General features: G+C 32.4%; 1 protein-coding gene and 1 long non-coding RNA gene across 3 annotated transcripts in view; one reads left to right on the top strand and one right to left on the bottom strand.

Moving 5' to 3' along the window:
• The window catches only part of CCDC178 (coiled-coil domain containing 178), a 610,238-nt gene that overhangs the window by 552,853 nt on the left and 30,443 nt on the right, over positions 1–26,942 (bottom strand). The window lies entirely within an intron of this gene.
• Positions 16,817–26,942, top strand: part of LOC116420590 — a 60,230-nt gene continuing 50,104 nt past the window's right edge. For both annotated transcript variants that reach the window (XR_004230956.1, XR_004230957.1), the window contains exons 1-2: positions 16,817–16,860; positions 24,811–24,893. This is a non-coding gene — a long non-coding RNA (uncharacterized LOC116420590). The remainder of the gene's footprint in view (positions 16,861–24,810; positions 24,894–26,942) is intronic.

The raw sequence follows: 26,942 nt of genomic DNA, 5'->3' as shown, positions 1-26,942 counted from the left end.
TTCACCAAAAATATTAACTCACTATCATTTCCCATCTAGCTAGATTTCATTATCTCTAGAAACTCATGAAATTGTCACCTCCTTAGATCATCTCCCTCCCTAAATACGAAATTTCATCATATCCTCTTGCTAAGCCCCTCCTGTAGTGTTTTGTTATTAGATTGTGAATTCCTTGAAGATTGGTACTATCTTTCATCCCAGATGCTTAGCACAATGTTTGGCATACAGTTGGCACTTAATAAATCTCAATTGACTCTCCCTCTAAAGAAGGCAGTAGTAGCTTAATGGATCAAGAAAAGCCTCTTATAGAGAATGATATTTGAGCTTGATCTTTTCTTATATAGCTTTTTATTTACAAGATATATGCATGGGTAATTTTTCAGCATTGACAAGTTCAAAACCTTTTGTTCCAATTTTTCCCCTCCTTCCCCACACCCCCTCCCCCAGATGGTAAGTTGAGCAATACATGTTAAATATGTTAAAGTATAAGTTAAATTCAATATATATATATATATATATATATATATATATATATACGTCCATACAGTTATTTTGCTGCACAAGAGAATCGGACTTTGAAATAGTGTACAATTAACTGTGAAGGAAATCAAAAATGCAGGCAGACAAAAATAGAGGGATTGGAAATGCTATGTAGTGATTCACACTCATTTCTCAGAGTTCTTTCGCTGGATGTCGCTAGTTCTATTCATTATTGAACAAATGGAACTCATTTGGGTCATCTCATTGTTGAGGAGGGCCACATCCATCAGAATTGATCATCATATGGTATTGTTGTTGAAGTATATAATGATCTTCTGCTCCTGCTCATTTCACTCAGCATCAGTTCATATAAGTCTCTCCAGGCCTTTCTGAAATCATCCTGCTGGTCATTTCTTACAGAACAATAATATTACATAACATTCATATACCACAATTTATTCAGCCATTTTCCAATTGATGGGCATCCACTCAGTTTCCAGTTTCTAGCCACTACAAAGAGGGTTGCCACAAACATTTTGGCATATATAGGTCCCTTTCTCTTCTTTAGGATTTCTTTGGGATATAAGCTTAGTAGTAACACTCCTGGGTCAAAGGGTATGCACAGTTTGATAATTTTCTGAGCATAGTTCCAAATTGCTCTTCAGAATGGTTGGATCCATTCACAACTCCACCAACAATGTATCAGTGTCCCAGTTTTCCCACATCTCCTCCAACATTCATCATTATCTTTTCCTGTCATTCTAGACAATCTAAGAGGTGTGTAGTGGTATCTCAGAGTTGTCTTAATTTGCATTTCTCTGATTAATAATGACTTGGAGCATCTTTTCATATGGCTAGAAATACTTTCAATTTCTTTTTCTGAGAATTGTCTTTTCATATCCTTTAACCACTTATCAAGTGGAGAATGGCTTGATCTCTTATAAATTAGAGTCAATTCTCTATATATTTTGGAAATGAGGCCTTTATCAGAATCTTTGACTGTAAAATGTTTTCCCAGTTTATTGTTTCCCTTCTAATGTTGTCTGCATTAATTTTGTCTGTACAAAAGCTTTTTAATTTGATATAATCAAAATTTTCTATTTTGTGATCAAAAATGATCTCTAGTTCTTCTTTGGTCACAAATTTCTTCCTCCTCCACAGGTCTGAGAGATAAACTATCCTATATTCATCTAATTTATCTATAATCTTATTCTTTATGCCTAAATCATGGACCTATTTTGATCTTATCTTGGTATATGGTGTTAAGTGTGAGTCCATGCCTAATTTCTGGATACTAATTTCCAGTTTTCCCAGCAGTTTTTGTCAAATAATGAATTCTTATCCCAAAAGTTGGGATCTTTGGGTTTGTGAAACACTAGATTGCTATAGTTATTGACTATTTTGTCCTGTGAACCTAACCTATTCCATTGATCAACTAATTTATTTCTTAGCCAATACCAAATGGTTTTGGTGACCACTGCTTTATAATATACTTTTAGATCTGGTACAGCTAGGCCATCTTCATTTGATTTTTTTTTTTTTTTATGAATTCCCTTAAAATTCTTGACCTTTTGTTCTTCCATATGAATTTTGTTGTTGCTTTTCTAGGTCATTAAAATAGTTTTTTGAGAGTCTGATTGGTATAGCACTCAATAACTAGATTAGGTAGTATTGTCATCTTTATTATATTTGCTCGCCCTATCCAAGAGCACTTAATATTTTTCCAGTTGGTTAAATCTGACTTCATTTGTGTGGAAAGTATTTTGTAGTTTTGTTGAACTTGGCCTTAAAGGAGGCCAAAGAAATTAAAAGATAGAGGTGAGAGGACAGAAGATTTTAGGAATGGTGGAATAGCCCATGCAAAAGTACTAAGATGTGATATGAAATGTTGTGTTCCCAGGACTGCAAGTATGCAAGTTCCAAGAACATGCAAGTTCCCAGGACTGGATCATAATGCATTTATAGTATAAGTAGAACTGAAAAATAGGAAGGGGACAGGTTTTTAAGATTTTTAAATGTTTATATTATTTGATTTATATTTGATCCTGAAGGAACAAGAAGCCATTAGATCTAACTGAGCAAAAATGTAACATGGTCATATCTTTCCTTAAGGGGGAAAGGGGGAGGGGACTCTTATCATGTTAGCTGAGTGGATAATGAATTAGAACGAAGAAAGATTAAGGTAAGGAGGCCAGTTAGAGGGCTCATACATGAGATAATAAATATTATGCAGACAAAAAATAACAAGGGCCTTAAACTTATGAGCAACTGTGGAGAGAAGGGGCCCTGAGAGATTCTGCAAACATAACCAAGATTTGACAACAGATTAGATATGAGGAATGAGAATGAGGAGTTAAGGATGACTAAAGCAGCTGAGCCTACGTGACAGGGTAAAGAAGAATAATGAGAGGGAATATAAGTTTTACTTTGGTATATTAAGAGTTTAAAACTTCTATAGGACTTTCATTTCAGGATGTCCAAAAAACAGCTGGAGATTCATGTCTGGATCTCGGGATCAAGAGGGAGGGCTCCTTCTGTGTATAGATTAGGAAATAACCATGGAACCCTTGGTAGTTGATTAGATTATTAAGGTCATATAAAGCAAAAAAGGAGGTGAGGAATCAGAACAGAGCTTTCAGGACATCAAAATTGTCAGGATATGGATAAAGAACAAGCCAAATAGATTGAAAAATGGTTGAAAATAGGAGAATAATCAAGGAAAAGAGTATTATGATTAGATTACCTGGAATGGGAGTGATCAAAAAATAAAAATCAAAGGCACTATTGTCTGTTTTAAGTATCTGAAGAGTAATTGTGTATATGTGGAATTAATCATAGTCTGCTGGGCACCAAAAGCTGAAAATAGGTATAGAAGTTGGGAATTATAAAGAGTGAATTTATGCAAGAAAAAGAATCCCAAATTAAACTTTTGCCACATTGCAAGGTAATGCATATCTTCTCACTAGAGGCCTTCAAACAAAGTTTGTATGACCTCTTTCCATGTGGTTTTTGTAAGGTACTCTGGGATTCTTTTAATATCAAGATTCTATGAATAATTCAGATTATTCTGGGGCATCTAGGTGAAGTGAAAGAATACTAAACCTGGTGTCAGGAAGTCCTTGAATTCAAATCCAGTCTCAGACTCTTATTAACTGGACAAATTACTTAATTTCTGTTTGCCTATAAAATGAGGATCATGATAGCACCCACTTTCCAGGGTTGCTGTGAGGATAGAATGAGATATATTTGTAAAGTGCTTAGCAAAGAATCTATAGTGTCTTAACCACAGATTGAGCATTGCTTTAATCAAATTGAGACCCATAGAAGACCTTAAAAGGTCCAAGATCTCCCAGTGCATTCAGGACCATCTCCGGTCATCCTGATCTATATCTCACCACTGGACCCACATGGCTCTGGAGAAGAAAGTGAATCTGGTAATTTTGCCCCCACCCCCCCCACACTTAAATCCAATTCACTTGCATATCATAGCAACCTCTTAAAAAACAAAGGACAAACAACAATAATAACAGTATTCTGTAAATGTTACCTTCTATACTTGTTTCCCCTGAAGATGGGTCTATATATTGACTTTTATATTTTCAAAGGAGAGAGAAAAATTCTAGCAATATGGATAAACAGAATGGTCATGTCTAAAGCAAAGTAAAGATATATGCCAAATAAAATTATAAAATAACAAAACATTCTTGTAAGAAAAATCATACTCAAATCCCAAGCAAAAATGGAGAGAGGAAAAACCCCTAAAAATGAATAAATAACATGGGATAAAAGACTTAAGAAGAAATTTTCACAGAAAAAGAGTAATGCTGAAATTACTGCAAGTAGACTTCCAGAAATAACATTAAAACAAGTATAAGAAACTTCAGTGGTAGGAAAGCTTAATAAAAGAGATAACAAAAATAATAAAAGAAATAAAAAAATACAGAAGAAAACAAAAGCACTTTCAGATTTCAAAAAGAGAATCAGACAGTTCAAATAAAAAACAAAGAATTTTAATAGTTTCAGAATTTAATAAAATGCTGTGGATGACAAAGTCAGTATGTAAAAAATGTAGCAATAAAATAATAATAATAGTAAAATAACAAGATTATAACACCCAGAATCTATAAAAGTAAACAGAATTTTCTTTGAAGAAGAAAAATGACAAAATCATCTGAAAATATTGGTCTCCCAGAAAAGCACAATGAAATAGAAGGTTTAAATATCATACTTCAAGAAACTTTACAAGAAAAACACAAAGTAATATTGAAAACAGAGTAAATTCACCATAAATAATATCCCAGGACAGATGTAGAAGAGAATTTAATTTCAACTAACCCATAAAGCAACAAGCTATAAAGGAACTCCAAAAGAAAAATTTCCCTAAATATATTCCCTACTAAATATTTAAAAATCAATTTGTCCTAATGTTACATAAATTATCATTATTAATAGATTTCATCTACATAATGCGATTTTAAAAATGCTTCACAAACATATCCCATTATTCTCACAACCCTGGAAGTTATATGCTATAATTATTCTTCATTTTATAAATGAAGAAACTGAGATGAAAAAAAGCTAAGTGACTGGCCAAGAGTCACAGAGAGGGAATATTTAAGGCAGGATTTTAATTCAGGTCCTCCTGACTCCAAGTCCAGTACTTTACTTATTGTCCCATCTAGCTGTCTTATCTTCAAAAATAATTACAAAAAGAATTAATAAACTATATAAGAATTAACCTACAAAGAAGGTTTATTAGGCATATATAAATACAACTTCAAAATAATATTTACCTAATAGATAGAAGATTCTAAAAATTGGAGAAAAAGTCAATGTATCTTGCTGGAGCAGACCAACATTAAAAAAAAATGATGATGCAAAATGCTGTAAACAACATATTTAGTACAATGGCAATCCAATTGCTAAATGAGGATGCTGTATAGAATTAGGTAGCATAAATATATATGTATATATATATTGCTATTTTGCTGACAGCTGTCTATGCTGTCCATTTTATCTATCTATATTTATATGACCACATAAAGATTTATCAAAAGAAATAATTATAAAAGTAGGAATAAAAGGGGCCCAGCTAGTATCAACAGATCTCAATTATATTATAAAGCAATATCACCAGTTTAAAAAAAATTAGCAAAGGTATTCAAGGAAATGGATTATATAACTGAGACACAGAAGAAATAGCATCCTAATGTTTTTGTTTTGTTTTGTTTTTACAAACTCAAAATTAAAAGCTAAATGGGGCCCAATTTTACTTTTAAAATATAACTGATTTGGGCCAGTATCTTATAACATATATTATTTAATAAATTTTAAATAGACAAATGATGTAAACACAAAATCTAATAACTTAAAATGGGAGAAACCAAATATAGGAGAAGGGAGTTTATGAAATGCAAAATATGTAATTTTGATCATATAAATTTTACAAGTTTGTAGCTTTTAATACTGTGCTTTCATTGATTTAAGATATATCTCATTGGAAAAAAAAAAAAAAAAAAAAAACACCTACCTAAAGGTACAGTAGTGCCTACAACACAGATATTTTGTGACTTGCCCAGGATCACATGATCAGTATCTGTTAGAGGTAGGATAGGTCTTCCTGGCTTCCAAGACAGCTATCTATCCACTAACAGACAATATTTAAATTATTATAAACTTTTTAATATAAATTTTTAAAACTCATGACTGAATAAAATCAATAAAACTAAAATAAAAGAATTATATATATATATACACACATAAGTGCAAATACATGTATGTTCACTAAATATATCAAAAAACTATGTATGAAACAACTCTGATAAAAGTTTGACCACTATCATTAATGAATATTGACGTAAAAGTATTGAAAAATAGCAAAAATAGTACATAGGCAGTAAATTTACCTCGTATATATCCTTAAGAGAATTTGATGACAAAATTTCTGGGGTAGAGTATCTATAGGAAAGGTTATGTTCCTTATATTAAGAATTCCAGAACGGGGTATGCTAAGCTATATAATTTACTACAGTGAGAAGTGTTTATCTTAAAAGTATAATTTATGAGCCTAGAAATCCTCAGATTCTGGAAAAAGTATGAATGAGGAGCACAAGAATGCCCAAGGAGAGAAGCAAAGATCTTTAGTTAAAGTTTCTGAGTTGAATACTAGGTATTATTTATTTATTATTACTTATCATTTTATTAATATTATTTGAACCCTGCTTTATGGGGCTAGAAATTTGTCTAATACAAAAGAGCTTATTGTAGGGTTCAGGCTGACTTCACAAATACTTCAAGAAAGATAAATAATTTTATGGAATGCTTAGCCCCTACCCAGGGCTTGTTTTGGGACTATCTAAAACTTTTGTTTGGGATTTTCCAAAACAGATTGATTTACCTGCTTATAGATAGATATAAATCTCAAACTGCCTCTCTTGGAGATTACCTATGTTAAGCACCATGCTTAAGTGAAGAGGCAGGTCAATTCTCCAAGAGTCTCTATAGCTGTGAATCATAACACTTGAAGGAGTTACAAAGCAGCCTTCACAGATGTCCCTTATGGATTGGGAATGAAATAAATTAGAGGCAGAGGGAAAAGGGAGGTGAGACAACACAATGGCCTCTCAGTAGGGAGGTCAGAGAACTGCAGCTTGCCTCTCAGTCTCCTTGTATCATCATCCTCTCACATAAAGAGATCCATTCTACAGGTCTGAGTTAGAACTCCAGCAGCCAGTGGCAGATGGCTCCCATATCACAACATACTACCTACATGAAGTCTAACAGGAAAATGTCCTTACACCCTTGTCTAAATTCTATATAACAATCTCACAGAGACTTGTGGAGGGAGATCCATTGACCTAATAAATTTCTTTCCAAAATTATTTCATATTTTAGAGGTTTATTCTTGTGATTAAAAATATAGAACAAAGAATATAAGAATACTGTATCCAAGAAATCCCATCAGTCTAACAACCCCAAGGTGGGGAAGATGTCCAACAATTTATTTGGTGGTTGTGACACAAAAATGGTATTAGTTGGAGGTGGATGAGGATGATGAAATAGAAAATCTATTCCTGAAATAATCCATGGGTAATTTATTATAAATTTACTAAATCAGATAACAAGTGATAAACAAATACAGCCATAAATGCTCACCACAATAAAGGAAAACAAAATTCAGGAATATTTGGCTTCATTAGATATACAACTTTTTCCCTCTATATTCTATTTCACATCTAATTTAATCTATCAAAAAATTGTAGCACATGTGCCCAGCATTTTTAATTACTTTGTCAGTCCTTAATATACTATAAACAGAAATAATGACTTGTTATTCTGGAATTGCTTTAGATGACATAAATTTCTGCTAGGAAAACGTCAAACAAAATCATCAACAACAAAAAATTTCCCAAATTGATCCTTATCAAAACAAAAACAAAAATAGAGATCCTTTATAAGTATCTGATCAATGAAATTAATCTTGTTCCTCATTTCCCTAAATTTTAATATTAAAAAATCTCAAAGAATTTCATGCATGTCATTTAATTAGTTCTTATAAGAAGGAAGAATTATCCTGATACCTAATGAAATGTTGCACTCAATGCATTCTGATCCTTTTCATTAGTTCTTTGTCATAGCACCTTTTGTTACAATACGTGAATTATATAATAAATGAATTATCACATTTTAGCACACAAATACTTCCTAAAAAACAGAAGCTTATACTTGGTTTCTATGAGATCAGAATCTTTCAAGTCATTTTGACTAACAAATAGATGTAGATATTCATATTTAATCCATGTTCATTGAGATCATACTACACTATTCTCAGGAAATCTTGATAAATGCCAAAAAACGAAAAAATCACAATGAAACCAATAGATATCACTATGTAAATGCTAAAGTATGATATTTATTTAATGTATTTATTCTTGTCTTTCCTCATTGTCCCTCTCACCTACTGTCTTCAGTCATTAGAGAAAAGCCTAGAAATACAAATAAGATCACAATAATAACCAGGTACATGTCCTGCTTACATTGTTTACATAGTTCCATTATTTGAATTAATGACTTGATCTAATTATTATAGCACTCCATATAGGACAGAACATCTAAAAAGAGCATAACCTAGTACCTTCATCTTACTTCACATTAAACCAAAGACTATCATTTCTTTCTTCTCATATATTAGTTGAAGCTTACTATTTATTCCTCCTTTATCAAAGTTACATTTTTTTAAATTTTTATTTATTTATATTTAATTCACATTATTTTATGAATCATGTTGGGAGAGAAAAATCAAAAAAAGGGGAAAAACCGTGGGAGAGGAAAAAAACAGAAAAAAGAAGTGAACATAACATATTGATTTACAATCAATCCTTATAGTTCTTTTTCTGGATGCAGATGGCATTTTCTAACCAATTGTGATGATATCCAAGGTGATTGCCTTGGATCAAAAAACTAGGAGAAGAACGAAGTCTTTTATAATTATTCATGGCACATTCCTGCCGTTATTGTGTACAATGTATTCCTGGTTCTGCTTATTTCCACTGACATCAGTTTATGTAAATCTTTCTAAAGATTTCATGGAAAGCCTTATTAAAATCAGCTTATTCATCATTCTGTATAGAACAATAACCTTCATACTCCACAACTTATTCAACCATTCCCCAATTGATGGGAATCTACTCATTTTCCAATTTTTGTTGCCACAAAAAGAGCTGCTAAAAACATATGGGTCCTTTTTCCTCCTTTATGTTTTCTTTGGGATACAGACCCAGTAATGGCACTGCTAGGTCAAAGAGTATACGCAGTTTTATAACCCTTTGAGCATAGTTCCTAATTGCTCTCCAGAATAGTTGGATCATTATTAAACAACTCCACCAACAGATCATCAATATCTCAGTTTTCCGATACCCCATCCAACATTTAACATTATCTTTTCCTGTTATCTTAGCCAATCTGAGAGATGTGAGGTAGTACCTCAGAGTTGTTTTAATTTTCATTTCTCTAATCAAGAGCGCTTTAGAGTATTTTTTCATATTACAATAGATGACTTTTTAATTTCCTCATCTACATTCTGTCCTTTGTCTATTTTTCAATTGGGGAATGACTTGTATTCTTATAAATTTGACTTATATTTTAGAACTGAGACCTTTATCAGAAACACTGCCAGTAATGATTTTTCCCAGTTTTGTACTTCCCTTTTAATCTTGTTTCTGTTTGTTTTGTTTGTGGAAAAACTTTTTAATTTAATGTAATCAAAGTTGTTTACTTTGCCTTTCATAATGTTCTCTTGTTATTTTTTGGTCTAAATTCCTCCCTTCTCCAAAGGTCCGATAGGTAAATTATCCCTTGTTCTCCTAATTTGTTTATAGTATCATCCTTTATGCCCAAATTATGTACCCATTTTGATATTATTTTAGTATGGGATGTGAGATGTAATTCTATGATGAGTTTCTGACAGGTTATTTTCCAGTTTTCCCAGCAATTTTTGTCAAATAATGAGTTCTTATCCCAGAAGCCAAAGTTTGAGGGTTTATCAAATACTAGATTACAACAAGCTTTAATTATTGTGTTGTGTGTATTTCACTGATCGACCAACCTATTTCTTAGCCAGTACCCAAATGATTTTGATGACTACTGTTTTATAATATAGTTTTAGGCATGGTACTGCAAAGCCACCATCTTTTATATACTTTTCATTAATTCCTTTAATATTGACCTTTTGTTCTTCCATATGAATTTTGTTATTATTTTTTCCTAATTCTATAAAATAATTTTTTGATAGTTTGATTGGTATAGCACTGAACAAATAGGCCAATTGGGCAGAATTATCATTTTTATTATATTTGCTCAGATATTTTTCCAAATTGTTTAGATCTCACTTTATTTGTGTGAGAAGTGTTTTATAATTGTGTTGATATAGTTCCTGGGTTTTTCTTGGCAGGTAGACATCAAAATGTTTTATTTTGTCTACAGTTATTTTAAATGGAAATTTTCTATCTTTTATGCTGAGCTTTGTCAATGATATATAGAAATGTGGATGGTATATGTGGGTTTATTTTATGTCCTGTAATTCTGTTAAAACTGTTACTTGTTTAGGGTAGGTTTGTGGATGATTTTCTAGAATTCTCTATGTCAGCCTAACATTTGCAAAGAGTCATAGTTTTATTTCCTCATTGCCTATTCTAATTCCTTTAATTTCTTTTTCTTATTGCTATAGCCAACTAGAATTTCTAGTACAACATTGAATAATAGTGGTAATAATGGGCATCTTTGTTTCATCCCTGATCTTATTGGGAATACATCCAGCTTCTCTTCATTACAAATAAGCCATGCTGTTGATTTTAGATATTACTTATTATTTTAAGGAAAGCTCCCTTTATCCCTATGCTCTCTAATGTTTTTAATAGGAATTGGTGCTGTATTTTATAAAAAGCTTTTTCTGCATCTATTGAGATTATCATATGATTTCCATTGGTTTTGTTATTGATAGGGCATAGTTTTCCTTATATTGAATCAGCCTTGCATTCCTGGTATAAATCCCATTTGGTCATAGTGTATTGTCCTGCAGATAACTTACTGTAATCTCTTTGCTAATATTTTATTTAAAATTTTTGCAATAATATTCATTAGGGAGATTGGTCTGTAATTTTCTCCCTGTTTTGGTTCTTCTGGTCACAGAAAGAATTTGACAGGACTCCTTCTTTACCTATTTTTTCCAAATAGTTTCCATATTATTGGAATTAATTGTTCTTTAAATGTTTAGTAGAATTCATTTGTAAATTCATCTTGTCCTGGAGATGATTTCCTAGGAAGTCATTGTTTACTCTATTTTTTATTCTAAGATAGAAGTATTTAAATAACTTAAATTTCTCTTCTGTTATCTAGGCAATTTATGTTTTTGTAAATATTTATCCATTTCAGTTAGATTGTCAGATTTGTTGCCATACAGTTGGACAAAATATCTGCTAATTATTACTTTAATTTTTATTTTATTAATGGTAAGTTTACCCTTTTCATTTTTGATGTTGGTGATTTGAATTTTTTCTTTCCTTTTGCTAATCAAATTAACCACAGATTTATCTATTTTGTTGTTTGTTTTTTCATAAAATCAACACTTAGTTTAATTAATTAGTTCAATAATTTTCTTAGCTTCAATTTTATTAATCTCTCCTTTTTGTTTCAGGATTTCTAGTTTGGTATTTAATTGGGGGGAGGGGAGGGTGTTAGAATCCTTACAAGCTGTTAAGTCATTAGAATTGATAGAGACAATAATTATCTAATTTAGCATGGTTCAGTATGCTTGATCTGATCTTACAGGGAGATATGGGCCAGAACTTGAAACAAGGTACTAAGTGGAACTGATAGAAACAATGCTTGTGTTCACACCTTTAGAGAGCTCATATAAGCAAGAAGCTCTCAGGGCCAAAGAGCACTCTGGGAGGAAGCCCACAAGCCCACTCTTGGAGGTGGAGTCAGATTCATTCCATCTTCCACCTTTGTGATGGCTGGAGGCTGAAGAAAGCAGAAGCAGAAGCAAAGGACAAAACTGCAAGAGCTCTTGGAGAAATAAAGTTTGGATTTTATCAGCTGGTTGTATTTGAAGTGATTATTACTCTGAACTGAAACTAAGGCTGCCTCCAGAAAACCTCCCCAAGAAACCTGCTCCCAGAGAGAACGATCATATATTATAAAAAAGAAGAAGAACACCCCAGGGGCCTGGGTGGGGGAGGGGGGAGGTTAAATTTGTTCCTTTTTTAGCTTTTTTAGGTACATGCCCAATTCGTTGATCTTTTTATTTTATTCATGTAGCTAGTTAGAGATATAAAATTTCCCCAAAGGACTGCTTTGGCTGCATCCTATAGATTTTGGTATGTTTTCTCATTATTGTCATTCTCTTGGATGAAATTATAGATTGTTTTTGTGATTTGTTGTTTAACCCAATCATTCTTTAGAATTATATTATTTAATTTTCAATTGATTTTTAGTGTATTTTCCCCTTTATTGAATATAACTTTTATTGCACTGAGGTCTGAAAAGGTAGCATATACAATTTCTGCCTTTCTACAGTTGATTGTGAGGTTTTTATGCTCTCATACGTGGTCAGTTTTTGAGAAAAAGGTGTAAATACATGGTCAGTTTTTGAGAAAAAGGTGTAATCGTTTCTATCTCTATTCAATTTTCTCCATAGGTCTATCATATGTACATTTTCTAGGTTCCTATTAACCACCCTAATTTCTTTCTTATTTACTTTGTGTTTAGATTTGTCTGATACTGTGAGAAGGAAAAGTTGATGTCCCTAACTAATATAGTTTTTTTGTCTATTTCTTTATTTAACTGGTTTACTTTCTTCTCTAGGAATTTGTATGCTCTACCACTTGGTGGATATATATTTAATGTGGTTACTACTTCATTGTTTATGGTACCCTTTATCAAAATGTACCTTTCTTCCTTATCTCTTTTAATTAGATCTATTCTTACTTTTGCTTTATCTGAGATCACAATAGCTACCTCTACTTTTGTTTTTAACTCCAGCTGAAGCACAATAAATTCTGCTCCAGTCTTTTACCTTTACTCTATGGATCTCTGTCAAATGTGTTTCTTATAAATTGCATATTGTAGGATTTTGTTTTTTTAATCCACTCAGCTATTAGCTTCTGTTTTATGGAAGAGTTCATCTCATTCACATTTATAGTTTTATATGTCGTCCCTCCTATTTTTCTCTCCTATATATACTTTTTTCCTCTCTTTCCACCCTGTTCTCAGCAGTGTTTTTTTTTTTACCTACCCCACACACTACCTTATTTTCTATCACCCCTCCCCTTCTCTTTACCTTTTTGCCTAGTGTTTCTGCCATCCCTTTAATCCAGCCCCTTCCTTTTTTTCCCTCTTTCACTTCCTACTTCTTTATGGATTAGATAAATCTCTATACACAACTGAGTGATTAAGTTGTTACCTTTTAGAGCCAAAAGTTATGAGATTAAGCTTCAGATAATGCTCATCTCCCTCCCTTCTTTCCCTGGATTGTAATAGGTGTTTTGTGCCTTTGAATGTGATCTAATTTGACCCATTATATCTCCCTTTTTCTCTTCTTTCAGGATTTTTCCACCAGATTTTGTCTGAACTGGGCTGAATGCCCTTTTCACCCAAATAATACTGCCCTTCAAATTTTTTCCAGTCTATCTTGAGTTGGAGGGTAAACTCACCCTAATCAGATTCTGTTCACAGGCTTGGTTTCATGTGGTTTTTAAAGGAAACTGGGAGAGCTCAGCAGCTTCCTGGCTTCCCTCTGCCATCTTGGTTGCATAGGGGCCATTTTGATATGTATATGGAAGCAGTTAAATGGTGTAGTACATTGGCCCTGAAGACTAGCACAGGGCTCCTTAATTTTTTTTCATTCACAGCTCCTTTTCTGCTGAGAAATTTTTATGTGACCCCAGATATATAGGGGCATAAAATAGGTATACAAATAAAACATTTACTACTAATAAGTCTTGATTTTATGACTCACATATTCAATTAAACAACTCCAAATAGGGTCACAACTCACAATTTAAAAAGCTTTGGTCTAGCAGATTCAAAGTTCAAATCTTGCCTTAGATTAAGTTCTCTCAACCCTAATTTGCTCATCTCTAAAATGTGGATATACCTCATTGGTAGAAAATCATATAAAAAGGGCTATATAAAATGCTAGCTATTGCTATTATTTCTATCTGCATTTGGTCCCATCTATCTTTCAATTTATTCCAGAATAAAGATAATTTCTAATAATTCTGTGGGTTGTATTGGGTAGGGGGAGTGCTGAACCAAGATGGTAAAGAGTAGACAAATATTTGCCTGAGATCTTCCTGGTTTCCCTCAGAATCAACACCAGATCAAGCCTCTGAATGGATTTTGGAGTGACAGAACCCACAAATATTTGGAGTGTAACAAATTTCCAGCAGAAAATATTTTGGAAGAACTTCAGAAAAGGTCTGTTTCAATAGGGCAAGGGAGGATGAGGTCCCAGTGAAGGCATACCTCAAGGGGGCTCCGGGCAAAGAGGTTCTGCATAGAGGACAAATGTAGTGAGAAGTTCTTAGCCAAAATACAGCAGCATTGGCTACTCTGTCCTGGTTCAGAATCCAGTGGATCAGCAAATTAGCTGTGAGACCTCCAAAACTACAGAAGGCAAATAGTGAGCCCCTGAACTCCAACATAACAAGCAAAACTTGGCTATGCCTACACAACAGGAGAAGGAAGCCAGTATCACCAGTCTCAAGACAGCATCAAACTCCTGCAACCCACAGAGAAAGCTAGGGACAATCTTCCCTTTGCTCTAAGAGCAGACCTCAACCTCTTGAAATGAGCAAAAAGAGCAAAAAGAGCTCTGAACATAAATAGCTATTATGGATTCATAGTTTCACAAGATTCATAGACCTCAAACCCTGAAGACACTAAAGGCAAAACACGTCCAGATAAAGCCTCAAAGTATGATAAGAGTTGGTCTCCCAACTCCAAAGGCTTTCCTGAAAGAATTTTAAAAGGATCTTAAAAGAGAGTTGAAGAAAAATGGGGGAAAGAAATGAGAGCATTGGGGAAGAAACAGAGATTGTCTGAAGAAAGCAACTCCTTAAAAAATATCATTGGTGAAATGGGGAAAAAAAAATCCAATGAGCAAAACAACTCATTTAAAAGTTCAATTAGCCAAATTCAAAAAGAAGTTAATAAAAAGCTAACTGAAGAAAATAATTCATTAAAAATTAGAATTGAACAAATAAAAGTGAATGACTCAATGAGATATAAGGAATCACTCAAACAAAATCCAAAAATTGAAAAAATAAAAGAAAATGTAAAACACCTCATTGGAAAAACAACTGACCTTGCAAACAGATCCAGGAGAGATAATCCAAGAATTACTGGACTACTGAAAACCACAATTAAAAAAAAAAAAAGCCTAGACAATATCTTTCAAAAAAATTTTAAGGAAAACTATCTTGATGTCCTAAAAGCAGAGGGTAAAATAGCTATTAAAGAATCCACTGATCACCTCCTGAACAAGACCCCAAAATGTAAACTCCAAGAAATATTATAGCTAAATTTCAGAATTATCAGACCAAAGAGAAAATATTGCAAGTGGCAAGTAAGAAACAATTCAAATATATAGAAGCCACAATCAGGCTTACTGAGGACCTTTAATGCATCAAAGACTCCAGAATATGATGTCACAGAGAGCAAAAGAGCTTGGACTGCAGTCAAGAATCAATTACCCTGCAAAGCTAAGCATTATCTTTCAAGCAAAAAGATGGACATTCAATGAAACAGGGGATTTTCAATTATTTTGGATGAGAAGACTAAAGCTGAACAGAAGATTTAATCTTCAAGGGAAGCATAAAAAGAAAATTTGATCTTCAAGAGAAGTATAAAAAAAAATAAGGAAAAAAACCACTGTTTTTTAAAGGTTAAAATGTTTACATTCCTATATGGGAAGAAGATATTTGTAACTCTATCTTTGTTCAGGGTATACTAAGATGGTGTAGGCATAATCTGACTTTCTTGTAACAATACAAAAAAGAAACTAGGGATGGAAGAGAAATATTAAAAGAAGAGGAAAGGGAGGTAAATTGGGGTAAATTATATCACATAAAGAGGAGAAAAGTAGAGAAGAGATGAGTATTATTTGAATTTTAATCTCATTAGTTTTAGCTCAAAGGGAGAATATCATACATAGTTAGTTTGATATAGAAACTTGTCTCATCCTATAGGGAAGTAGAAGCGAAAAGGGGAAAGGAAAGGGGGGAGGGGCTGAAAAAAGGGAAGGGTAGATTGAGGGAGGTGGTAGTCAAAATAAAACATTGGTGAGGAGGGAAAAGGAGAAAAGGGAGGAAAAAAAATAAAACTTTTGAAAAATAGGATGAAGGGAAATACAGAATTAGAAAATTTAACTGTGAATATGAATGAGACAAACTCTTCCATAAAATAGAAGTAGATAGCAAGCTGGATTAAAAGCTTGAATCCTGCAATATGTTGTTTACAAGAAATACATGTAAAGCAGTGTAATACATACAGAGTAAAGATAAAGACTGGAGCAAAATCTATTATGCTTCAAAACTAACAAAAAAAAAGTGGGGGTAGATACCCTGATCTCAGATCAAGCAAAAGCAAAAATGAATCTAATTAAAAGAGATAAGGAAGGAAACTACATTTTGCTAAAAGATACCATAGATAATGAAGTAACATCAATACTAAATATATATGCACCAAGTGGTATAACATCTAAATTCCTAGAGGAGAAGTGAAGACAGTTGCAAGGAGAAAGAGACAGTAAAACTATGCTAGTGGGGGATCTCAACATCCTTCTATCACCACAAAATAAACAAGAAAGAAGTTAAGGAGGTAAATGAAATTTTGGAAAAGTTATCTATGATATATTTTTTCAGAAAACTGAATGGGGACAGAAAGGAATATACATTTTTTTCAGAGATACATGGAACCTACACAAAAATTGACCATATATTAGGGCATAAAAAATCAAATGCAGAAAGGCAGAAATAGTAAAACCATCTTTTTCAGATCATGATGCAATAAAATTACATGTAATAAAGGTCCAGGGAAAAACAACAAAAATTAATTGGGAATTAAATAATCTACTCCTAAAGAATAAGTGGGTAAAACAATAAATCACAGATACAATCAATAATTTCATCCAAGAGAATGACAATAATGAGATGACATTATGGGATGCAGCCAAAGCAGTTCTTAGGGGAAGTTTTGTATCTCTAAAGAGCTACATAAACAAAATTGAAAAGAAGATAAATGAAGTTTGCATGCAACTAAAAAACTAGAAAAAGAACAACTAAAAATTTCCAATTAAATACCAAATTTGAAATTCTGAAAATAAAAGGGGAAATTAATAAAACTGAAAGTAAGAAAATCATTGAACCTAATAAACAAAACTAAAAATTGGCTATATTAAAAAAAATAGATAAACTTTTAGTTGTTTTGATTAGAAAAAGAGGAAAATCAAATTGTTTGTATCAAAAATGAAAAGGATGAACTTTCCACCAGCGAAGAGAAAATCACAGCAATAATTAGGAGCTATTTTGCCCAACTGTATGCCAACACATCTGATAATCTAAGTGAAATAGATGAATTACTTACAAAAATATATATTGCCCAGATTAACAGAGGAAGAAATAAATTACTTAAATAGTCCCATTTTAGTAAAACAAGAAATCGAACAAGGTATTAACCAGCTCCATAAGAAACAATCTCTAGAATCAGATGGATTTACAAGTGAATTCTACCAAACATTTAAAGAATAATTAATTCCAATACTATATAAACCATTTGGAAAAATAGGGAAAGAAGGAGTTCTCCCAAATTCCTTTTATAACATAGATATGGTGCTGATACCTAAACTAGGTAGGGTCAAAACAAGAGAAAGAAAATTATAGACCAATTTTCCTAATGAATATTGATGCAAAAGTCTTAAATAAAATATTAGAAAAGAAAAGCAATAGAAAATTAACTTACGTGGACTAACAAAATTATCATTACCAATCATATTTGATGTTTAATATATAACCAAACAAGCAAATACACTATTCTGATCAGAAAAGAAAAAACTCAGTCTGGGTGAAAATATAATAATGAAAAGAAAATAGTAAAAGTGACAATAATGCAAAAACATTTAACACAAATGAGAAACAATAACAATGACAGAGGTAAAGGTAAAGGTAGCAGTTCATTCTAAAGGTAAAACTATAACAGGGAGGAGAAATAAGGTTTAACTATGGCAAAAAAAAAAATAGTGTAAAAATTGTAGTAATGATGTTTTACTAACGATTTTGTAATTAAAACAAATATGAGCATTTGTTATATGTCACAGTCAGGATTTGAATTCAGGTCAGACCTCTACTAAATATATTCCATTCCCTGTCCAGACAAATGCTATGTTTTTTATAATAAGTAAAAGAAATGTTTTAAAGAATCTTAAAGTCAGTCATTTTTGTATTTCTTTTAATTACACTTTACTAATACACAGTAGTAATCATAGTACAAATGGCAGTATGAGAAAATTTCCTGGATGGCAAAGAATTGAAATTAAGGAGATGCCCATCAATTGGTGAATGGCTAAACAAGATGTGTTATATGAATGTAATGAAATACCATTATGTTATAAGAAATAATGAGGGAACAGATTTCAGAAATACCTAGAAAGACTTACATGAACTAATGCTGAGTGAAGGGATCAGAACCAGAAGCACATTATGCACAATAACAGCAACATTATGCAGTAATCAACTTTCATAGATTTAGCTCTCTTTGGCAATACAGTGATAAAAGACAATTCCCAAAGACCCATGGATGGAAAATGCTATCTACATCCAGAGAAAGAACTATGAAATCTGAATGAAGATTGAAGCATACTATTTCCACTTTTTTCTTTTTTGCATTTTTCTTTCTAGTGTTTTTCCCTTTTGTTTTGATTTTTCTTTCACAACATAACTAATGTAGAAATATATTCAATATGATTGTACATGTATAATATATCAGATTACTTGCCTTCTTGGGGAGGGAGAAAGGAGGTAATATGGAAATCAAAATCTTATAAAAGTGAATATTGAAAAATATTTTTTATATATAATTGGGGGAAAAACAAAATACTCAAAGAGGGAGAGAGGGGGAAAAGGAGAGAGATAAGAGATAAATAAGAGACATAGACAACATAGACATAGAGGGGGACAGAGACAGAGACAAAGAAACAGAGAGAGAGAGAGAGAGAGAGAGAGAGAGAGACTGACCTACCTTGGGTATTGAAAGGAAAAATGACTACCAAAAGTAACAAAGCCAATTTCAGAGGAATATCTGCATCCTTCTGATTTTGAGGTCAGTTTTCTATCCATCACACCACAATGACGCTCATCTATGTAATTTGTTTTAAATTCCCTATCATACCTGCTAATGTTATAGTTTTTCTTCTCCTTATAGCTCTGAGATAGGGATAATAGGTATTAGTATCTTCAGTGTCATAACATGAGAAACTAAGACAACAAAAAACTAATTGGTTTGTTTAGTAGTTGTTGTTTTAGACCTAGATCTTAGATGTTGTAGTTCCAGATTTAAAGCTCATTGCACTCAGATAAATCATGCAAGTATAGTTATAATTGATAATACAACTGAATGCATTTTCTTGTTCCTATAATATTTTATATTTATAATTGAATGACAGTGAGTACCAATTACCATTGTAACAGTAGAATTGAGGAAATGTAAGTTTCTTCAAAATTGTTTCATGTTAGTAGAAATCACATTATATTTCTCATAATAAATATTTTGACCATGAAATAGTTCCATTTTATTTTTTAATTTGTGAAAAATAAGCTGTAAAAAGAAACACAAAAGTATCTATGTATAAAGATATATATGCAGCTTTAAAAAAAAAGACAATTATTTTATTCATTCTTTGGCATCCATTTGTATATTCTTTAAAATATAGTTGCTTTAATTCTGTGATAGAGGCTTCCCTCAGCTACTTTAAGCATTTATTTTAGAAAAAGTACTAGTTATAACTCAAAATACAAAAGAGAATCTTATTTACTTTTAAAAACTTATTTAAAAGCAATAAATAATTCATTTTATAGAGAAGGCTAAAAGAGAATTAATAAAATATTTACTGTGAGTGGTTTGAGCAGTGGCTAGTTTAATGTTTCGAAATTAAGCTTTCTCAACTGAGAATATTAGTAAGCTTGAGTTTTCAGGTTTTGGTTTATTTTCTTTTAAAGAAAATCATAAAAGTTTTAATCGCCTACTTTTCACATTAAGAGAGGACTATATAACAAGTGTTTGTATTTTTAAGATATTTTTAAGAACCATATTATGATCAATTAAAGTGAAAAGAGGTGGACAGAATAAGCCAGTGAGCCAGAAAGACAAGGACATAAGAAATAAAGAAGGAGAAGAATATTAAATACGAGAAGAGATGGAACAGAAAAAATCTAAAATGATTCATGCTCCATTAGTTCCCATCCCTGTTATCACCCTACTCCCACTATACTTTGGAACAAATACTCTTTTATTACAGTAACTAGAGAAAATTTACCTCCTCCTATGCCACACTCCCCACTAAGCAACATATTCCACACCCAGCCCCTACTTTCTGAAATATCTATTTTTTTAGTTTAGCAATTCATCCTGCAGCTCCACCCCTTCACCTCAATTCAGAAAAAGCCTTTATTAACCCATCACCAAATGAGCATAGAAGTCCCAACAGTTCTCCTGAAAAATTTAGGCCCCCATGGCTGCTAAAAGTATCTTTTCCTTAAATTCACCTACTGGAAACTTATTTCTTACAATCTCAAACATTTGCTTTTCTGTCCTTGAAACAATTACCTTAAAGTAAAGCACAAAATCAAGTACTGCAATTACCTTAAAGTAAAGCACAAAATCAAGTACTGGCTAGAATATCAAGAAATGTGTCTTGATTATTGTTGTTTGTTGTTCAGTTGTTTTATCACGTAATCCCATTTAAAGTTTTCTTGCAAAAAATACTAGAATATTTTTCCATTTTCTTCTCTAGTTTATTTGACAGATGCGGAAACTGAGGCAAACAGGTTTAAGTGATTTGCTTAGGGTCATACAGCTAGTAAGTGTCTGGGGAGGATTTTGAACTCTTGAAGAATTTTCCTGTTTTCAAGTCCAGCACTCTATCCATTTTGCCACCTACCTGCCCTTCTCTAATCATTACAATCTTTTAAAAAATCTTTTTATTCACAAATATGAGCCTGCCAAAAGTTTAATTTTTTGAAGAGATCCATGGGTCCTTTAAACAGAAGCCAATGTTCAGATCCAGGCTGGAGGAGCCTTCCATCCTGATTGCATTCTATGCAACCAGGACCTACTATCAGCCAACCTTTGTGCTGGGCTCTGGAGCTTCAAATTCAGAAATAAGACGCTCCTGGTGTTCCTAGAATTTGTATTCCACTAGAGAATGCAACAGCACCAGAGGCAAACATATACAACTAGACTGGGGTTTTTTGTTTATTTTTATTTTTCTGTTGCTGCTGTGGTTGTCCAAACCTAAGATTTCCTCATTTATTTCACCAAAGGAAAATGATATTAGACAGTGGCCTAAACATTGAGACATCAATGATTTGCCTATAGTCACACAATTAGGAGACAGGCAGATTTTGAAGCCAGGAATGAGGGAGGGAGGAAATGGAATGCTGCATCCTGGGGGGAGCAAGATGGTAAATCAGGTAGGAATACAGTGGAGATGATCAATCTGGAAAAAACAGTATTTGCTAATCTTAAAAAAAAAAAAAAAAGTTTATGCTATTAGCTATTTTGTAATATATTATTATTAAATTTGATATTTTTATGTTCTCTAACCCAGTTTTTCAACTCATACATAACTGTTCTCCCAACATATGACTATAACCTAAATCAAGATACCATGGTTCAGGTGGAATGACACAGTGGACACAGGGCCAGTCCTGAAGTCAGGAGGTCTCATCTTCCTGAGTTCAAATCTGGCCTCAGACACTTAATAGTTATGTAACCCTGAACAAGTAAATTAAACCTGTTTGTCTCAGTTTCCTCATCTGTAAAATGAGCTGGAGGAGGAAATAAGCCATTCTAGTATCCCTGCTAGTATCCCTGCTATCTTTAAATGAGGTAACAAGGGTCAAACAGGAATGAAAAATAATTAAACATCAGTATAATATGACATCTTCTCATTACCTCTTTAATTGTTCCAGTACCATCCTTTTGCCATATAGAGATATTTTAAAACATTCTTCCTAAACCTTCTTGTCTATATTTCTGTCCTTTCCACTTCCAGTTATTGGGTTTTTTTCCTCCCCTTGATTTGATTATTTTCACAATGACTCACAGTGATAGGATAGTAGATGTGAAATCACTGTGAAAAGTTGTGTCTGGATCCACTCCTTTCTATCATGAATAAATCTCTCTTGTTTACAATTGTCTGATTATTTTGTGCACTGCAAGAACAGAAGTTAGATTAAAACATGAGCTAGGATATAGCCTAATGCAGCATTTCTCAAACTGTGTTTGGGGAAATCCAGTTTGGAGCCCTGGTGGTCCAAGTAGAGCACAAATGATGTGGAAAAACCTTCCATACTAAGGATATTTTTCAATCTAAGAACAGCATGAGAGACTTAGTTAAACACTTAATGAAATCTGGGCCAACTTTATTTACAGCATTCTCCTGATCTACCAGGCTAATGTTGCTATCCAGTAGTTTCATTTATTTTTGACTCTTCATGATTTCATTTGGGATTTTCTGAGAAAAGACATTAGACTAATCTGCCATTTCTTTCTCTAGTTCATTTTACAAATAAAAATTTGAGGAAAATTGGGTTAAGTGATTTGCAAAAGGTCCTGTGGCTACTGTGTGAGACTAGATTTGAACCCTGACTGTAGACCCAGCACTCTGTCCACAGTACCACCTATCTGTGATAGGCAACCACCAGAGATAATAATGATGATGATGACAATAAATGACAATGATAATGACAACCTGATACAAGGTTTTAAGGCAGCTAGGTGGCAGAATGGATAGAATGCTGAGTTTATAGTCAGAAGTACTTATCTTCCTAAATTCAAATCTGGTCTCAGACATGCGATAGCTGTGACCCTGAACTACTCACTTAATCTTGTTTGCCTCAGTTTTCTCATCTATAAAATGAATTGGAAAAGAAAATGGCAAACCACTCCAGTATCTTTGCCAAGAAAACCTCAAATGCGGTCATGAAGAGTCATAATCATTTGAATAACTAAACAACAATAAAACAGGGCATTAAGCTTTATAAAACATTGTACATATATTACCTCATTTGATCCTCACAACAATCATGAGAAGTAGGTGCTAGTATTATCTCCATTTCCCATTTTACCTTTGAGGAAACTGAGATAGACAGAAGTTCTTATTTGGTCAGAATCACATGGCTAATAGGCAGGATTAGGTCTCCCTGACTCCAGAGCAATGATATTTTTATTCATTTTTTAAAATCTGAAAATGAGCTAATTTCCTATATTTTGTTTCAAAATTTTCCTTTCATTATCTCCCACAATGAATTTTGTTAGTGATTCCATATTCCCAACAGACCCTTGAAGAGCATTTTTGTATTGTCTCAAAACTTCTTCAAGCCTAAAACTTGGACACACAAGTTTAGGAAATTTAGTCCAATTAGAAATTATCCAATTTTGGATCTATCACAGACTATCTGACTTTATCCAAATTATAAGTTTCACTATTCCAGCCCTTCTATCTGTAAAATGAACCTACAACTTGATTCAATCAGTATACCTTACAAATGTTTTAGAATAAAATGTGACAATACATATTAATGCATTTTTCTTTTTATCTCTAGTAAATGTATTTGTTTTCAATACACATTACTTTATGAATGATGTTGGTAGATAAAAATCAGAGCAAAAGGGGAAAACCATAGGAATGATTAAAAAAAAAAACAGAAAAACAAAATGAACTTAGCATGTATTAATATACATTTAGTCTTAGTTCTTTTTCTGGGTGCAGATGGCATTTTCTGTCAAAAGTCTATTGAGATTGGTCTGGATCACTGAACCACTGAGAAGACCCAAGCTTTCATAGTTGATCATCACACATTCTTTCTGTTATTGTGCACAATGCACTCCTGGTTCTGCTTATTTCACTCAGCATCAGTTCATGTAAATCTTTCCAGGCCTTTTTAAGATCAGCTTGTTCATCATTTTTACAATACAATAATATTCCATTGCCTTCATGTATCACTTGTTCAGCCATTCCCCAATTGATGGGCATCTGCTCATTTTCCAATTCTTTGCTATCACAAAAAGAGCTGCTACAAATATATAGGTCCTTTGCCCTCTTTTAAGATTTCCTTGGTTTACAGATCTCATAATGGCACTGCTGAGTCAATGGGTATGCACTGTTTCATAGTTCTTTGGGCTCTACAGAATGGTTGGATCATTTCACAACTCTACCAACAACATATTAGTGTCCCAGTTTCCCTATATTTTCTCCAACATTTATCATTATCTTTTCCTGTCATCTTAGTCAATCTGAGAGGTATGATGTGTTACCTCAGAGTTGTTTTAATTGCATTTCTCTGATCAATAGTGATTTAGAGCATTTTTTCATATAACTATAAAAAGCTTCAATCTAAAATAAAATATGCAACCATTCAGCTTACTGGCAGGGTACTTGGTAGAATGTCCAGGTTTCACAGACATACAAAACAAGGTCAACACATCATCTTTGTAGAGCTTCAGTTTGGAAGTCAGTCTAATTCCTCTTCTCTCCCACACTTTCCTTTGGAGCTTCCTGTACACAGAGCTAACCCTGGAATTGCATTCCTCATCCTCATCCTCTTTGTGGACATCCTAGAAAGTACACTGCCAAGGTAAGCGAACTTATTAACAGCATTCAAAATTTCTCCACTGTAACAACTGGTTCCACATACGGATGATATGGTGATGGCTTAGTGAAATACCTGTGTTTTCTTAATGTTAATCATTTGGCCCAAATTAGCATAAGAGGCAGAGAATCAATGAATAGTTTGTTACACCTCAACCTCAGAGACTGCATTGAGTGCATAATCAACTGTGAACAAAAAGTCACATACCAACTCTTTTTCCACTTGAAATCTTGGTTGTAGCCTTTACAAGTTAAATAACTTATTGTCATTATGGCAGCTCATCTTGATGTCATTTTTATACTCACTGAAAGTATCCAATAATATCATAGAAAATATCAGGCTAAAAAGCATAGTAGCAAACACACACCCATACATCATCCATTATCCAGAATCTATGCAAACAGAGCATCATGAAACTATTCTTTCTCAAATGTAGTATAATGAAAACTCATATTTGGGATAAAAATGTACTATGATCAACAATAAAGTTATGCCCATTTACTAGCAAAGAGGTATTTACCAAAAATCAGAAACAAAACAACAAATAAAAGGGATAGAAGGAAAGGAACTGGTCATTAGAAAGGCAAAACTGCCTTATCCATAATAATAATGACTCCAAACCACAAGTGAATATAATAATTAATGGTTCAAAATATAACTGAATCATGTTTTATTTCTTAGTTACAAACATTGGGATAATTAGGGAAAATTAATATGGATTTCACTCTTCCTAGTATTAACAAAAGCAATAAAAAATTGCAAAATGACAGAAAACAGAAAATGAATTGCTTTTAACAGTAAATATGACAGATCTGGATTAAATTAAGAATTAAAGAATAGATCAAAAAGAATCTATCATTGTTGTTTATAAGAAATACATTTAAAATGGAGACTGATAAATGAAAATTTAAAGTACCATTGAAATATGTGATGAAACTTCAAATGAAAAGGAATAGGTCATAATAAAGTAAAATTAAACTTAAATAAATGGAAAGAGACAGTTGTATTACATAATGGTCAAATGAATAATGAATAACGGAATTACTATATTCAATTTATTTAGACAAAATAATTTGACAGCTCAATTAATTTTTTAAAATTAATAGAAATGTAAATAGAAATAGACTAAAAATTAACAAAATTGGAGAACAAGAGAATGTCAACACTCTGATATTGTAATATGAAGTGAAATTAAAGACCTAAACTTTACTCCATTAAGTTCACATTTAAAATAAAGAAAACTACATACCAGTAGAGAAATCACAATTTTTTTAATCCACACAGAACATTAAACCCAAAATAGTCACAGAAAGGATTGATAACAATCAAAAATTATGTTGTTACACTTCTAGGCCACAGTGAAAGAAAAAAAGGAACTAAATAACAACAATATGAGACAAATGCAAGACTGCCTACAGTCTGCCTACAGGAGAAAATTAATTAAACAATATTTGGGTTGAAAAAGACACCAGAAAAATAATCATAGAATATTTAAAATATGATTAAATCATACCATATGTCAAAAGCAAAATCAGTCGGCTAAGTAAATCTGTTTTTAGGTACAAATTTATATGAGGAAGGCATTATTTTATACAATATTAAAAGGGGAAAAAGAACAAAAATTAACTTAAGCAAGAGAAACAGAAAAAAATATAAAAAGAAAAGTAAAATGAAAGAAAAAAATTAAAAACAAAAAAAATAAAATTAAAGGATAATTGAACTAAATCTAAAAATTGCTGAATAGGTCACTAAAACATAATAATTAACAAAATTATTTTTTTAAGGAGCGTGCAAATAGAAATCAACAAAACCACAAAGAAAAATCAGAACAAAAAAAAAAATCAAGAAAATGTTTAAGTATTTTTTAGTATATACATATGAATACACACACACACACACACACACACACACACACACACATATATTTCTTTTAAAAAAAATTAGGGGCCTTAAAGGAAAGAGAAAAAAAAGGTTAAATACATAAATTGCCCAACATTTATTGACAAAAGTCAATAAAGCAATATTTAAAAAAAT

This window comes from Sarcophilus harrisii, chromosome 1 (assembly GCF_902635505.1).
Source record: "Sarcophilus harrisii chromosome 1, mSarHar1.11, whole genome shotgun sequence".
Taxonomy (NCBI): Eukaryota; Metazoa; Chordata; class Mammalia; order Dasyuromorphia; family Dasyuridae; genus Sarcophilus; species Sarcophilus harrisii.
This window is presented reverse-complemented; position numbering and strand designations above follow the sequence as displayed.